This window comes from Hylaeus volcanicus, chromosome 6 (genome assembly GCF_026283585.1).
Source record: "Hylaeus volcanicus isolate JK05 chromosome 6, UHH_iyHylVolc1.0_haploid, whole genome shotgun sequence".
Taxonomy (NCBI): domain Eukaryota; kingdom Metazoa; phylum Arthropoda; class Insecta; order Hymenoptera; family Colletidae; genus Hylaeus; species Hylaeus volcanicus.
In genome coordinates, this window is record NC_071981.1 from 10,249,082 (window position 1) to 10,266,599 (window position 17,518).

At 39.9% G+C, this 17,518-nt stretch overlaps 1 protein-coding gene across 3 annotated transcripts in view; it reads right to left on the bottom strand.

Moving 5' to 3' along the window:
• LOC128878711 (uncharacterized) overlaps window positions 1-17,518 on the bottom strand; it is a 298,863-nt gene that overhangs the window by 256,804 nt on the left and 24,541 nt on the right. The gene's annotated exons all lie outside the window — the stretch shown is intronic.

A 17,518-nucleotide genomic window follows, 5' to 3' on the forward strand; every position in this document is an offset into this window, starting at 1 on the left:
GCATATTTCATCATGAGTGCCGTGTACACATCACGTTACAAAGCGGTGTTTTTGTATTCGCATTCAAAAGGACCGAAAATGTCGTTCGGAGCTGCTGCTCCGAAGGAAGAAGTATGTAGTTTCAAATCACCCGCCCGGGCGCCCCCACGAATCACACCTTTCAAGGACCTCCAACATTTTTAGGACACCCTGTGTAATTGTCCCCATAATTATGAAAGTGGTGTAAATTATATATTTCTTGAAAAAAAATTACATTGAATTAATTTAGTTTAAAATAATGTGGTATGAAATAAATGACTCATGTTTTTTTAAAATTCTGATTTAGACCACTTTCATAATTATGGGCTCAATTAAACTATGTTGCTCCACTGGTGCGTCGATTTTCCTTTGCCTATACATTTCGAGATGCCCCACCCTACCACTTTCCAACAATTCCAATAACAAAGAAGTAGTAGTATTTAGCTGCAGGGGTCTCGCACGGCGAATGTCATACCAGACAATATTTGAGTTTAGTAAAAATTGTAAATAATCCCTGTATCATGTATAAGTCGGATGTATTATATGAAACTGACGATGATGGTACAGTAGGCTATTCTAGTGATGATGATGGGATTGACACCAGTCATCAGTCTTCATACCATTAATTAAATATAAAAATAATATAAGAAGTGAAACAACTTGACAATGCAAATATGTCTAGTTCTTTTACATATTCCTAAACGTTTCAAAATATTTCATACTTCCTAGAACTATTAAATTGTTATTTTAATATTATTCAGTTGTTCTTCATTAGCATTATGTATTAACCTGATTAAATGTTATATAAAAATCCAAATTTCAAAATGAAATGTACTCTTTCTCAGCTTCCACATCACTGTTCAGTTGAGCGAAATCAAATAGTATTTTTTGGACGCATCAAATTCCGTTTGGTTTGTATGCCAAGGCCTTAAAACATTACAGCAGTTGCTCCAACGTAACGCTGTTAATAGAAAACATGCAAAATTCAGAATAAATGGTTAGGAAGTCTTATTCGTGAGTCGAGGGAAAGATAATATGGTTTGATAAAAATTCCAATCGACTTATTACGAAACACCTTGTATCTCGGTCGAGGTCTTAATGACACCAATGACAACCAGTCATTCAGCATCCTACGTACAGCATCCTCGCGATCGAGTTTTTCCTTGGACGCCATCGCGTCCGGAAGGAGAATAAATTGAAAGGAGGCCGAGACCGTCTAAAGGAATGCGACGTTGGAAAAGGCTTCGATCGTTCCGATTTTTAATTAACTTCAACCGACGGTCTTCTCGCTAAAAGGAAGAAACGAACTGGAGGCTCGACCTTGTCGCATCGCGTCCATCGAATCGGTTATCGAAAATCGATGCGGTTCTCGCGGGAACGTTTTACCGCGACCAGTTTTCCGGCGTTTCAGCATTGACAAATAACCGAATCGATCGCGAACGCGAAAAGGGAGCAGCGAGAACATCGGCAGGAGAGGATGTCACCGCATAAAGGAGAAATAAATTATAAACCTAGGATAGCGAACCTGGGTCACTTTTGACCTGGCACTCGAAACACACCTGTCTCTTGCAGGCGTCGACGGCCATTCGTCGCAGATGTCAGTCTTTTAGGCGACCTCGAGTAGAATAGCCGATTTTTATAGAACGCAATGGTCTGTGGAAGGTTTTAAATATATTTGAAACGTTCCAAAGATCGATAAATGATTGCTGTGATCTCGATACTCCTCTAGGTAGCATATCGATGTATAAAATGTGTCTTAAACCGTAAAAGAAAGAATCATTTATTTGTGAAAGTATATCACGAAGCAACGATCAAATATTATTTTTGCACATTTCTTGGAGAATTTGGGATATTTGTACTATCATTGAAAATAATTGCGGAATTATGCCTGACACAACGTGTTCTTGGAACACAATGTTTCATGAAAATAGATACTTCCGTTTACGTAATATTACTGCTGTATTTTATTACTAGTGATATTTGTAACTACAGACGAACAATATCATTATCCAGGCATTTTATGTGCGATTTATTGGTGCTTCTCCAAGGTACGAGAAGCAACCGGCGACGTCTATGAGATATTGCTGGAAGTGCAATAGAACTAAATGTGTAACGGACCCATCGACGCCGTCTAGAACATATACATGTAGGTAAAATCCGTGGACGGGCGGCAGTCTTGCTTGGACAACGGTCGTACAACTGTGAACCGACATACCCTTCAATATAATTATTAACCCTTTGCGCTCGAGAAGTGACTCTCGGTCACCACTAGCTTTGACCCAGTAAATTGATCAGCGATATTTATTTAGGTTCAATTCTTTTGGAACTCGAAGTGTCAGTAAAATGACTGTTGGCGAGGTAAAGATGACCCAATTTTCTAATCTCAAATTACTTTGTAATTACTAGACTACGGATTTGTATGCATCTATAACAAATATTAATGTTTAAGAAACTACAAAATGCACACAGTATATAATAATATAAAAATATATTGAAAGAAAATTCGTATTACAATATTTGCAAACTGAAATAAATTTCTATTTAGGTTCAATTTTTGCAGGTACGCTTGCAGAGATTTAATTTTGCATTAAGATCCGCAGTCTAGTAATTACGAATGGGACTAAATTTTCAGCGTCTGAATCTAAGCTTGACATTCACGTCAATGGAATCGATTTAAATCAAAAATTGCAAGATCTAATCTCGACAAAAGAAGTTTAATATCTTTATATTAAACAACATACTACTGCGATATTTCTTCCGACAAACAGGAGATGTATTTTGACAATTGTTTTATAAAATACACAATAAACAACAATACAGACATTAATATTCAATAAATTTCCTCCTTCGAGATGTAAAGATACATAAAATGTTAAAATATGAGTTTTATACATTAATTTGTATGTGGTATTATTTTAAGTTAGCTGGAGGAATACATCAAATACACGGTAAAAAGTCTCGTGCTAGGCTCCAGTGAAAACAGCCTCAAGCGCAAAAAGTTAATATTAGATATATACCAGACCATTTATATTTATATTTTTTGCGTAGTCAAAAATCTTTCCAGAATTTAAAATTTGTATATTTTTATCACATTTGAATACAAATTAATATGTACTCATACTAACTAAGTTTATATATGAATTCTTCTTAATAAATAATCATTTTTCCAAAAATTACTTTGCCGACGTATTATGTAGTTCCTTTTATGTTAATTGTAGCATTCTTGGCTATTTTAAGTGAAAAATCTACAAACTAAAGAAAGTAATCGTAACACCTAAAATAATGGAAAAATTGAACGCCTAGTTTCAAAAATATTATAAATAAACATCATGTATAACCCAAAAGTGCCTGAAGGCCCGCCATCCGAAACATACCCAATGGGAAGCGGGAAGAAACGAATACTCGTAGACAATACAACTTCTTTATACCTACCTTCTCTGCCAAATTTCCGTTTCTTCTTCCCAAGGCCGGTGCCGGCGGTCGAATTTTTGCCGGAGGTCTTGTCTTTGCTCTTCCAACGCGTCAACATGCTTCGCAAGCGCTTCAACGTCTCGAACGTAGGCCAAACCGCGTCATACGCGTGATTCGCGAGAATCGCGCGCGCACGCGCCTTCAAGGCTCCCGGCTCGCGGTCGGCCGCGTCGTTCCACACGAGCGATTCGCGCGATCGCCGAACGGTGAGCGCGTGTCCACGCGGTCTAGCCGCCTCCTTGCTTCGTTCATTACAGACGGCGACGCGCGTGTCGTCTCCGTTCGCGTCACGCTTCGTTCACGATGCCTGCCAACAACTCGCGCACGTTGCAAGCTCTACGGAACAACAACGAAAAAGAGCAGCTTGTGAAATCGGAGTCGGGGAGGACCAGCGACCGAGTCGAAGCTAAACTCGCACGGCTACGCTAGGTCGCGAGAGGATTTCCAAAAACAGCTTCGAAGTTTAGACACCTTCCCTCGCTCTATCCCTTCGATACGATATCGCGATGTCGGCTGATGTCAAGCTACACGATGCCTGTCCAATAGGGGTAGATCGAATGTCTCCCGCGAAAATCAGTGTATGTATCTTTCGCTCGATGAACACAGCGTCTCGTCGACGGAAGCGAAAACGATCGTCTAGGTCGAGTTTTTTTTCTCTCAGCGCGAGGAGCTCCACCCGTGAACACCCCTGGGTTAGACGATACACCGTGGGGGTCGGGAGAAACGAACGCAACAGTCATCGCGGCGTCCCGGCAACCGTGACGTCGCCATCTTCCGGTCGCGGTGAGTTTCACCCTCTGGTGGGCGGACTCGAGCGTGTCACGGACCGAATCGGATCACTGGGTCAAAGGAACGGTAACCCTTCGAGGGACGTTTGGCGTCCCGTTCGAGGCCTACAGACGGAGTTCTATACGCGCGCACATCCTGGTGGAACAAACGAATCGCCTCAAGTCAAAGTCCAAAGATCGGCGACCGGGAAGCTAGGTCGACGAACAATTTCGAGATCAGTCGCGATAAAAGCGCGACCTCTGTCTTGCTTTCGAGTTCGACTGAGGGCATCTTCGAGAGCGCAGGACTCGAGTTAACGCTTCGTCGGAATAGTTTTCAATATGAGAGGGAATACAAAGAGAATGGGAATTCTTCGACGTCGAATTCGTTCGCTCTAGTTCGTTGAACTCAATTCCTGAGCCACGACAGGTGCCGATGCTGGAATCTTTGAAAGACCGTGCAAAGAAAGAGGGGGTAGATCACGGGGGCGGGTCCCACGCGATCGAACACACCGTTGCAAGTGTCGAAGACAGAGAACGATTACACTATCACTCGGAAAAAGAAGCAAATGAGCAGCAGGGAGAAAAACGCTATCAGGAGAAAGAAGATGAGAAATATTATCAAGTGAATCGTGCTCATGATGATTGTCCACTCGTATAGATCGCTAGTTGTAACCAAAATGAGTATTTCGTGTGCGACTCGAGAACCTCGATTTATTCGAAACTCCTTATCTCACGAACAATTCCAAAGAAATCGTAAACGAATGAAAGACGCAAACGCTAGGGAATAAAGGTCACGATCGATCGCTCCTCGCGAGAGGGTTTCACAGGGAGAAGAATTCGCACTCGCCGTCCCACTGAAATTTCTGTTCACCTCGAAACGAACAAGTATACCGAAAACAACGACAATATCGGTTCGTTTATGTACGCGTAACAAGTACACCGTAACACAGCATCCCCTTGATCCACGTCAGAGCATCTACGAACCTTCCACCTCCGAATCGACTATACGGCGAAGGTCGTAACCGAGGATGCCAACTACGCTGCGTTTATGGCCTAACTGCGCGTCCTGCGCTGCGACCAGTTCATCGTACTTTCGGGGAACAACAACCGAGCAGCCGCGATGAGAACACCGGCGAAAGCGACTTCTTCCTTCCTTCGGTCACCGCGCAAAACTACTTTTCCACGGGAACTAAACCCCAAGGGGTGCACAAAGGAAATTCGGTCGGTATCCCATTAAAATCCTGCATTCCCATCCCAAAGTGCGACGACCCCAGGCGTATGGTACACGGAAGATCCAGCCCCGAAGCGGGTTATCATCCCCCACTGATCCATCTATAGGTTCCCGGGAACGAACGACGAACGAAGACGTCGTTCATTCAGAAACGATTGGAAACGCGAGAGAAAAGTACGAAACGGTGAAGAGACCAGACGCTACCGGCTCGAACGGGCACCGACTACGCGGCTTTTCACGAACGACCGGCTCGACGGCAGCACTGCTACCCTCGAGGATCACCGTAACCGCTCATTTCTCCGCGAGAAGCGTCGCTCCGACAACGATTCACCGTACTGACATCGGTGCGTGCTCCTCTCTCGCGAAACACGCGTCGACGAAGGTCGCGATCGATCGTAACGCCCTCGAAAAGAGACCTCGCAGTCTTCGAAGATATGCCGAACCTCGAATATAAGATACAACCACAACTACGATCACCGCCACATCGGGCGGCGTTGCACCACCACCACCATCGTAACACCACCACCACCGACCATCGCCACCACCACCGCGACGACCACTACCTACGCGTCGTTTTACAGAGTGCGTCAAAGCCGGTAGCACCAGCAGCAGCGGCACCAACCGTCGAAAACACGTCGAACGAAACGTCGTCGCCGGGATCTGCCAGAGTCCCGGCACTATAACACCCTCTTGTTCCCTGCTCTCCTCTTCGCTACCCTCTCGCACCCTCCGCGCCCTTTCCACTGCTCCGTCCTGTCCCTCGCGAAACCCTCACGCTCTCTCCTCCGCGTCCCGTTTCCTCTCCGCGCTGCTACGCCTTCTCTATCTTCCCTTCGTGTGACGTCACGGGAATGGAGTCGGGGATCGATCCCTGAACGCCCACCTTGCCAACGCATCCTCCCAAATGCTCCTGCTACTCGCCGCCCCGAAAACATTCGACCGTTCCACGACCTTTCCCGACCTCTCTTCGTTTTCCCACGACCTCCATACTCCACACCTCGCCGCGAATCATGGAGAGATGCGTGAATGCGTGGCCGCGTTTCGGGACGCATCCCGTGCGATCCGAGCTCGAGACCTCCTCTCGCATCATGTACATCCCCGGTCGTACATCGTATCAGGACATCCGATGTCTTTAACGATGGAACTATGTACCTAGCCGTACAATTTTATCTATGTCGAGATTCTTCAGAAAATTACTTGGTTGTTCACAAAGTTTTGCCACGATTTTTGCCGACTAATAAAGGGGGTAGATAATTATATTGGAAATGGACTTCCCCTTCTAATTTCAAAGATATAGTACGAATATTTAACAGGCGTTGTTGACCTTTGGTTGTTCTACATAGTTGTTAACCCTCGCGTCAATTCTAATAATGACACGACATCGGTATGCCGTTTAACTCTTGAAATACAGGTTGTCCCATAACTGGTGATTCAAGCGAGAAGGGTGTGATTCTACGTGAAAAAATGAATCGAAAATGTAAAATAAAAGTTGTTCATATGACTCTTTATTTTCGAAAAGAATAAGTTTGAAAATTTGTCGAGTACGTGTACTTGGACCAGTTCAACGGATTTCATTGTAGATCACCTCCATCCTTACTTGGTAAACGTTGTCAATGGATCGACGAACAGATTTCCAGAATTCGTCTAATTTATGAACTGTTGGAAGTGATGTCCAGGTTGTTGCAAACATAACTGTGCTCTCCTTATTAAATTGCATCTAACGTTTTCTAATGTGTCGTTATGCAATTTTAATTGTTCAAACGTTATAATAATATTTTGTTGTAATTATTCGACGTTCGTCATCACTATACACAATCGACTTAACATGAGTCCATAAATAAAAATCTAAAGGTGATAGGTCTGAAGATCGTGGCGGCCAAAGTATTTTGTCATCGCGGACAATCCAGCAGTGATAATTTTCATTTAAATGCCACCTTACTTCTCTATTATAGTGTGGTGGTGCTTCATGTTGTTGAAAAATTAAATTTCGTCGAATTATAAGAGGAACAGTAAGATTGTAAAATCCGTCGAACTGAAGCTAAATCAAGTACACGCGTACTCGACAAATTTTCAAACTTATTTTTTTCGAACATAAAGCATCAAATGAAAAAATTGTGTTCTACATTTCCGATTCAATTTTTTCACGTACTACTTTAAAAGCGAGTGTAAATGCACATTGTTCTACGCAAGAAATGGATAAACTTTGAATAACTAATAAAAGATAAAAAGAACTTTTGATCGATTATTTGTTCGATAAAAATTTCAATCTAAAAGAAGAAAAAATTATGTTTCACGTTGAATGGATAAAAGGTTATTTATATACATATTTAATGCTATAAATATTGAAAATAAATCACTGTATAATCTTTCATTCATCACATATTATGTCTACAGTTTATTTCAATTAATGTGTTCAGCTATGGTTCAATGGGTACTCTTGTTATTTACCGTGCTCGAGTTCACTCGAGCAACGTAATTACCAGGTAATCAAGCGAGATCATGCTTAATGGCGTAAATAGTGAACAGCTAAATGAAAGACGGAATATACATTTTACGGCAGCATTTTTTAAATACATATATTCTCGTAGCTGTTTTTAGGCGGTCAGGAAACAAAATAAGAAAATGTTGCCATTTTTAACCGGCTACTGGAAACAACTTTGTAAGAAAACACGTTAAGAACTCCTGAGAAAGTGAAGACAAATGTACCAAAATTGTTTTCAAAAATTTCCAATGCGAGGATCATTTTTTTAGGATTCTATTTTTGTGTTTAGGAGTATCGATACTCAGCATCGTAACGATTTAATTTTAATTCCGTTCACAGGAAGGCATAGGTGATCGGTCTTGAATGCAGCATATAACCTGCTATGCATTTATTCTAGCAAATTTGAATTTCTTTATCAAAATGAGCAGACTATAGACGCATACAGAGGTTCATATGAGGTGAAACTAACGTCATGTGAAGGGTTCTGCGAGCTTGTGGAATCTTCGAATCGGTAGCTGCTCTTTGAATAAAACCCAGAGTTTTAAGGGCCTTTTGTACAACGTATGCGAGGTTCGTTGAAGTTGAGCAAAGAGTCATACATCACTTCCAACCTCGCAATGAGGTTGCTGTGGATAATATTTTACTATCAATTCTATGGGAGAAAGAAATCATGTATTCATTCTTACCCACATCCATCACATTTATACATTTTATGTCAGAATTGGGATAAGTATCCCTTGCGTCCTCGATGGAACTACATTTTGCATTTACCTAATCTCTCGATGATTAATTCGACAGAAACATAACTTATTTCTCATTAGCAGTTTAATCTCACCGATCCTCGATCTATTTTTCTTGGGCAAAAACATATTTGTCGGGTATTTCGATTTAATTGGCGTTAAATAAACGTAAGTGAATTCAAATTAATTATTTCTAAAATAACATAAGAAATTAATAATTATGTATTCAAAACTAATATTAAAATCCATGTACATCACAGTGTACAAAGACTCGAAGAGGTTAACAATCATAAACTATCTCTCGATTTGTCTTAATCAGGTCACGGTATCGCCCTGTCCGTTCCTGAGTCTCCTTTCTACCCCTGTTCCTACCCTCGCTTTTCACTTCATACTATACAACCTATCGATTGACCAATCACGTTCATTGACATTGATGCAATGTAACAGCTTGTAGAATATCTTGCACCCTGAGAGCATTTCAGCGAATGTTAGAAAGGATGACATGCTCTACTTTGTATACCTACATATTTCAAAAGTTTATGGTTTAAAAATATAAGCCTATAAATTTCCGTTGTTATATTTAAAAGAGTATTATGGCATACTTAATCTGAATAGGCGTAGTTTACTTGTTTAAAGGTCCTTTTAAGGTCCTTTTAGACGGTCATATCTGTCCTCAGTTCAGTTTTAGTTTAACTGTCAGTTTTTTCTGTATGTAAAAAGTAAACAGTGAAAGAAAAAACGGAAACGGAGACTGAGAACTAATGGGATGGATAGACCTAATGGTTTCATTTCATTTGTTAGAATTCCTATGTGTAAAACAAGAGCGTCACGCCTCGCGTCAGTTTTCTTGAAAATCTTGTACGGTGCACGTATAGATCTGTCGCTATGTTTGGGCTACAAAGAACTGAAACAACTGGGAACAGTGAGAAGTTTGCACTGAGAACTGAACGGATCGTGTGAAAGGATCTAGTTTTCCGAATTGAAATAAAACGAGAACTGAAACTGAACTGAGAGCAGATATGATCGTCTAAAAGGACCTTTAAAAGAACCTTAAAAAATGTTTAGGTGTTCAATTTTAACCCTTTTCAATATATAAACGTTGATACAAAATAGTCGTTTTCTATACCGTTTAAAATTCTCGAAATGGACCAAAGTTTGACTTTCATCGAGGAGTTATCACACTTTCCTATGCATTGCAATTTACCAGCCACGACAGATTTGATCGGGCTTAGATTGAGATAAAGAAGCTGAATTCTTGGAATACAGCCGTTTACTATATTTGTTAAAAGTTTCGAAATGCACCGGAGTTTGACTTTTATCGAGAAGTTATCGTACTTCCCTGTATATCGCAATTGTTGATTATTCGTCGTGTCTTTAACAGGCCTACCATCGACACGTCTAATCGGTAATCATCCAACTCGACGACGCGGAAGACGCGAGAATTCGAATTGCTGAGATTCCATCCTATTCACGTAGCATCTCGTCCCCCGAATCGTTGGCACGATTCTCGTTTCCAAATATCGGCCATTCGGATCTGCATTCTCGTCTGTGAAGCCCGCTAATTTGCATACATATTGAACGGCACATCGACTAGTCGAAATTTTACGGACCCGCGTCGACCCTTTATCAAGTTCGCTACAGAACTCGTTTCTTCTTTTTGTTGACGGAAGTTGAACACAACTGACAGAATTGCGTAACGTGCCCACCTAATTTGTACACCGTTTCTCACTCGCAATCGCTACGTCGCTGAATCCTGTAGACCTCTGTAAATCTTGTAGAATCCTGTCACCCTCTAAACACGTGTCTTACGAAATGTGCACTATTCTAGCCGCTGCACAATGCTTCAAACCCTCATCAAAAGCTGTCTAAACGTTGAAAGATGAAAATTTGAATTTAGAATTGTATACACGAGAATCTTGGTAAAAGGTTGATTTCGTTAATCCTCATATTTGTGACTCTAAAGGTACTTTACTCTCGAGACAACGTGCATCACGTCTACCGCTCTAAAAATATTGCTGTATTTCAAGTAACAGTAATTTATTCAACTTTGATTTCAAATGTTTAAATGATACAAATGTTTTTAAGTTCTAAATAATGAAATTTAATTCTGTTATAACTTATTATTACTTATGTACAATTTACAAAATTGTAGTATAAATTCTGAATAATTTTAATCGTTTAGAATTTTAATAATTTTATAATGCATAATGTTATTAACCCTTTCAGTACATCGAACGAGATATCTCGCTACCTAAATGTCGCTTTTACGCTGCTATCGACGAAATATTTCGCGTGAAAATTTCTGTTATGCGATGACATGTACGAGTTATTCCGTGTATTTTGTACTACATATTTACAATAACTTTAACGTTGATGAAAAGGAAATCGAAGATGATACATAAGAAATACGTTATCTTTTTATAAAATAATTTGTTTTGTTTTTATTTTGTATGGAATGCTTCGAAACGTGGTACGGTACATAGTGCAACATTACATTTTTTGCAGAAATATCTTGTTTCTTTTCGTTGTCAATTTGCTTTGTAAAAAAACGCATTATTTTGTTGGATAAGCGTTTTTAATGGAAACCTGAAAGCTGTTTCGACTTTCGGCTAGTTTTTTTAGGATTTTGAATTACTGTACGCGTCATGTCTTTCCTAAATTTCCTAAATAAATGAATTTAGAATCATTGTGCCCAATCCTAAGAACAGTCCTGGTATTATTGCTACCTTTTAAATACCTACCACAATTTCAAGATGACGGCTCTAGTGATGGGTTTTACTCTTTTCAAACAGGAAGATGTCACGTGAACTTACGACGTGTCTGTTAAGAAGAATAAAGGAACTGTTGAATCACAGGAATTTTCTCATTGACCAAAAACTCGCTTACCGAGAATGAAGTGCGATGCGACAAAGAGTAATGTCATGATGTAGTATCCAAGAGCGCGCAATCTCAGGCAGGACGCAAACGACTCTTTTTCTGAATCTTTCAAGGTCCTCGTGGCAGTAAACTTGATTGACTTCGCGATCAAACCTAACGGGGAATCCTCGCTTTTGTCATCAAATTCCAGCGAAATGTGTCTGTTTGAAACCCTTCTAAAAGAAATATACCGACAGTTTCGCGCGAGCGCGTAGAGTCTCGGATTCAGACGATGCCAGAGAAGAGGATGCGCTAAGCTTCCGAAATTATGAAACTTTAATGTAGCGTAGGTAGGTCGCCCGTTTGATTTTGCATGAACGAGCCGGAAAGGCGCTTTGGGACTCGGCACAGAGACCGTGGAGTACGCGTAACCCTGCCCACCCTATGTACACCCTCCTCTGTCGCCGCTTTTACTGAAACCGTGGCGATTCATTTTAATTTCGCCGCATCGTCGAACGACCCGCGGATTTGAATTTACAAACGCGACGCGTGATTATCGATGCAACGCTCAAGGAGCATCTTCGCCAATGGCAGTTATCGTGCATCCAGGTGTCGAGGTTGCAAGGCACAGTGATTCTAAGTGTTAGAAAAATGATAAATTGCCATTCTTCGCAAAATCGTTTCCTTTATTATCTATTATCAAAGGAAAACTTTAAGGACAATATACATCGTCTAAAAAGCTTGCAGAGTACACAAAGAAAACGTAAACTTGCAGTTTTTGCGACAAGATATTACTTTTATCGAATTCGATTCTTCGGATAGTCATTTTTGAAATTTATAAATAACCAAAATTTTGATGTTAAATTTCATGTGAAAATACAAACGTAATTTGTTTGGAATTACTCATATGTAGAATGTAATATAAACAAAACTTTTCTAATTATAATATTCAAAAAATAAGAGTTTAAGTATTAAGGGGGTAGGATACCAAATGCTTCGAAAAAAGTTCGTACATTCAAGAAGGTATGTACACCCTCGCTCATAAATATGTGGACACTTACTACATTCAATGAATAATTAATATACACCGTGAATTATTACTATACAATTTTGTTGCTAAATTCTATATTGGATGTGTACGTAACAACATTTAATAATATTGAATTTTTTGATTACCATATTCAATTTTATAGTGGAACTATGGGATCGTTTAGATAGAAAAGTTCAGAAAGAATATTCAATATATCAAACACATTTGTGATGAAATATTACAAAATAAATGAAATAATATTACTTCAGATACAATGAAGAAATTAATTGTATCCAAGTTTGGTAAAAGAAAGTTTAACATTATCTAGTTATCTCTATAGTTTTAATCATTGCTAATGTGATATTAGAAAAAATGATTAATAAAATATATTCGTTAATACAACATAAACATATTGAAAGATAAATGATATAATTTATATTAATAGATTCGCAACTTTTATTAAATATTTTTTTCTATTAAGGAAGTGTCCATATACTTCTGAGCGGGTGTGTATAAAAGTTTGTACGGCATCGAATGAGATGTTCTAACTCAGAATGGTTAAACTGATCCGCTTTAAATTCTACAGGCTTGTTTAAGACATCAATATTTCGTATTTAATTGTTCTGTTTTATTATTTAAGTATACACTTTTGTTTTCATGAAGGATATACACATTTTTCTAAAAACCAATATTTCACCAAAATCAATGACTAAATACTAGTTTTATTATTATTTTAAAGAAATCCGTTGGAATTTTTAATCTTAGATGATCCAGTTTTACGTAAAACCATGTTTTCTTGGATACCTTCCAAGAGTTCGCTCATATCTTCGAACATTTTTTATATTTTCGGATGAAAATTTTTATATTATCTCTTCAAGTATATATGTTTCAAATAGAGAAACACTGATTATAAAATATATGAACCAAGCATATCACCAGGCCAGTCATACAAAGGAGATGGAGACCTCAGACTAAGTCCCAACATATTGGCTCCACTTGGTCCACTATGACTAAATATTTAAAACGAGTTCAAGTGGTGACACTGGAAAACGGCATGGGAAAAATTTCACTCACCGTCGTGACAACTTCAAAACAGCAATGAGTTTATTTCTCCCTTTACCAGAAAAAAAACAAGTTGAGTGCCTAAGAGGACAGTCCCACATCTTGGGAGAGCATAAAAATATACAAAAAAAAAAATACTCAGAGAATAAACTCTTTTTTATGAATAACCAAGTTTGACTAGTTTATTCTCTTGTTAAAATATAATCCATATACTTGGTGTTATGTATTAAATATACGACCCTTAAATCTAAGGGTTTCAAGACAGTTTGCAGCCTCGCTGTGAATAGGACAACAATTAGCTCATACTCTTATTGGAAGTCCAGCCTTTCGTTTATTTTATTTGCCCTGATTCGCTAAAGACATTTCCGCCGATAGCCAGAATTTTTCTAATGTAAATATCGAGTCATTCTAGATACTGCAGTAAAACAACTTACTCGGCGTACGCGCTTTCTAATTCAAAATTCAAGTCCAAGGTTCCGAAAACCTCCAACCCAGTTAGTAACCAAAGACGCGGCCCTCTTTGGCTTGTGAATTTGTTAATTATAATATTAGATCATTCTAAAAGTTCACGTCACTTATACTTCTGCTAGTCAAACTAATATGTGAACCATGCCCTTAAGTGTTTAAAAAAAAGGTAATCTCTCTCATTTTATAATATTTTCCCACCTTTCCGACATAGTCATTATATCGTCACTATACAATTCTGTAGTTCTTTTTATTAAATAGTGACAGGGTTTGGAGCACGAACTTATGGGATGACCAAATATATTATTGTTATGCCTAAAGTATCAGTTCCTGATAGTGTTCCATTGTTTCATAACATATCTCGCATAAAGACTCGTCTTTTGAGAACGTTAGACGAATGACTGGCTGCCATTTCTCTAAATTGATAGTTTCTTGTTATCATCCGCGATATAACATCGCTACGCGAACGTTTACGAAAAGAAGCAGGACTTTCGATTTATTGGGTAGTTCTCCTATCCTAGACGGTATCAACCTGTGTAATATTCAACGGTATCGACGTTCTTGTCGGAACCCTAACTTTGAACGGCAATTTCGCTAAATTGTCAGGTAACTTGACGATGGACAGTCACCAGCCGCGTGGGCGTTTCGGTGCGGTTTCTCGTCGAGGAATAGTGGGTGGAAGAGTGCATCGGTGTGTCGAGTGTTTTATCGAGTCGCAAGGTCAGCGACCTTCCTCGCGGCTCTGCCTAGAAGGGCAACTGTGTGTAATCGTGACTGCTCGTACCTACTCTGCGTTGAGTCGCGTCGTCTCGACTCGCCAAGTAACCGCCTCACCGGATGACGCAATCCTACCCACGTACCATGAGATTAAGGAAATCTTGACCTCGAACGTCATTCCGTACGCAAACACAGCATCCTTCGCTTGTGTGTAACCGAATCGCTTCCAGACGATTAGTTTCGTCTGTGGAAGATGTTGATTTCTTTACAGGCATTACCTTGTCCATCTTGGAACGAAATCGAGATTACGGAAACTTTAAAGTACAATCAACATTGTGAAATAGTCTACACGTTTGCCATTTTGACATAAAGTTACGAAAAGAGACATTCAACAATTCGATACACATCTCCAATTCAAACACAAAAGCTTTCACATTCATGTTTCTGGCAGAAAGGAATATACAATCCGAAAATGTATCTGTACGAGCATATAGTGTTACAGCTCGTAACGCTTTTAACCAGGTTACTGCCAGTCGTAAACCGTGTGCCACCCGTTTCGAAAATCGAAATGGACGAATCAGTTTATAAATTTTGTCGTCAAATATTCCGAGGAAGTCGTCAATAATGAAGGATGGAAATTTGTTCCACTCATTTAAAATTTATAGTTTCGGAGTCAACGACTCCTTCTTCTTCTTACTATACCTATACCTACTACCTGACCATTGATGCACTCTTCGACCAATCTAATAAGTACATATATGTAGATTGTCTCGACCGAGCCTGACCACGCCAAGCATTTGACTTCCAGGCCGTGGACATCTAGGTAAATTTTTAAACAGTCTCAGTTTGAGGCTGATACGCTATTTAGCTTCTTCTTTTCACCGCCAAAGTGCGGAGCAGTTAGTTTACATGAGTTGTCATTAGGATCTGAACGTCCGCCCTGTCAAACACAGTATTTTAGCTGCGCATAGTTAGAAAGCACCGAATTTTACATTGTATTACACAGTGTCGCCTTTGCACTTTACTGGAAAGAACCTTCATGTGCTGCTCATTTCGATTTCACATTTTTTTCTATTTTCTTGTAGCTTTTTATGGGGGTCTTCTATTTTTCTATGATTACTCCTTAAGTCCTCTACTTTTTCATGTACTTGACGTAATTTTTTTACTTTTTTGAAGTTTTTTTTATGGGAATAAGCCATTTTTCGACCAACATCTATATATTCCGGTGTTTAAAGCACAGGCCTATTAGATAGCATTACTGACAAGTCCACTAGCAGGCCCAGGACGAATCGGTCCCTTCCTTTTCCCCTTTCTCGCTCTCCCTTCACAGCTACCACCGCCACAATATCGTTTGTCATAAAATTTGGGTGGTCAATTTAAATCGAAATATGAAAATTGATTCATATTTAATCAAAGAACAATCACTTGAAGTTTAGTTAAAATCCTCTGCTAAATAAATCCAGAGAACAACTGCCTTTATGTCAAAATACATAGCTTGCATCACGTCGTCCTATATTGTTAGATGACCAACACGCTTAGTCACAACGTAACTGTTAGCACAGATGTCTCCATAGCTAAACACCCTAATTTCAGCTCCAAATTTCTATATCTTGTTGTACTTCGTATCCTTCCTGACTCATGATCATTCCTTGACCGTCGTGACGCGTCGTCCCTACCCATTACTCACCCTTTAGAAATAGATACATTATAAAGCCTCGCAAAAACCTCAGCAAACCAGAACTCAGTTTTCACTGGAACAGTGCGGATCGTTACTGTACAAAATATAAATTCTTCGAAAGTTTCTTTTTACTGTGTTGAACATTTTCTTTGGCTCGGAATCCAACAATATATCGACTCCTCGTGTTAGAATTCTTGTACCCGATCGTGTGGTACTTAGCATCTTTAACTGAAATAATATATAATATCACCCACCACTGTCGATCCAGCAACAGCCTGCGAATATCTTTCCCAGTTTCCAACAATAACACACTCTCAAGTTGGCGTTCAAGTTTGCCTCTGTTCGAGAGGAGGCGACAAGCCGTTGGTACCGGCGGATAGACAAACAGAAGAAATACGAGATTCCCGGAGCCTCACGAAATCGTATTCAGGGAGATAGAGTGGCACGCGTACACGGTTACGCAAAACCGTAGCACCGTTGAGTCGGAAAGAGGCTTAAGACGTAAGAGCGAGATTTGTCTGCCTTGCGAAGGAACGTGCCTCCTCGCGACGGGATGCGATGCTGCTCACGGTTTGCCTTAAGGGGTTCATTGAAATGCACGGTCATACGCCGCACGGTGGAGCGCGGTTCGCACCTTGTCCGGATAAAATTAGGATCTGGTGAGAGCATAGGGCAGGCAAATGAGAGAAGGAGGCGCGAACAACTCGACTATCGGAGAAAGGAACTACGAAATGTTCATTGTATTCTACGGGAGATTCGTAGTCGATGGAAAACGTCGTTGTTGACTGGAGACTATGCAAACCTACGTGGATGATTTGTACACAAAAAGTTAAGCGGAAGCGTGGCTTTTGAAGTGGGAGTGCTGTGCTGAATTTTTGATTATGTATCAGTAATCGACTCACCGATATGTGTCAAATGGAATGCATTTTGTTTGTATTCTTTTCATTGTTTTCGTTATGCGTCTCAATCGGTAAACAATTTCCAACATATTACGGGAC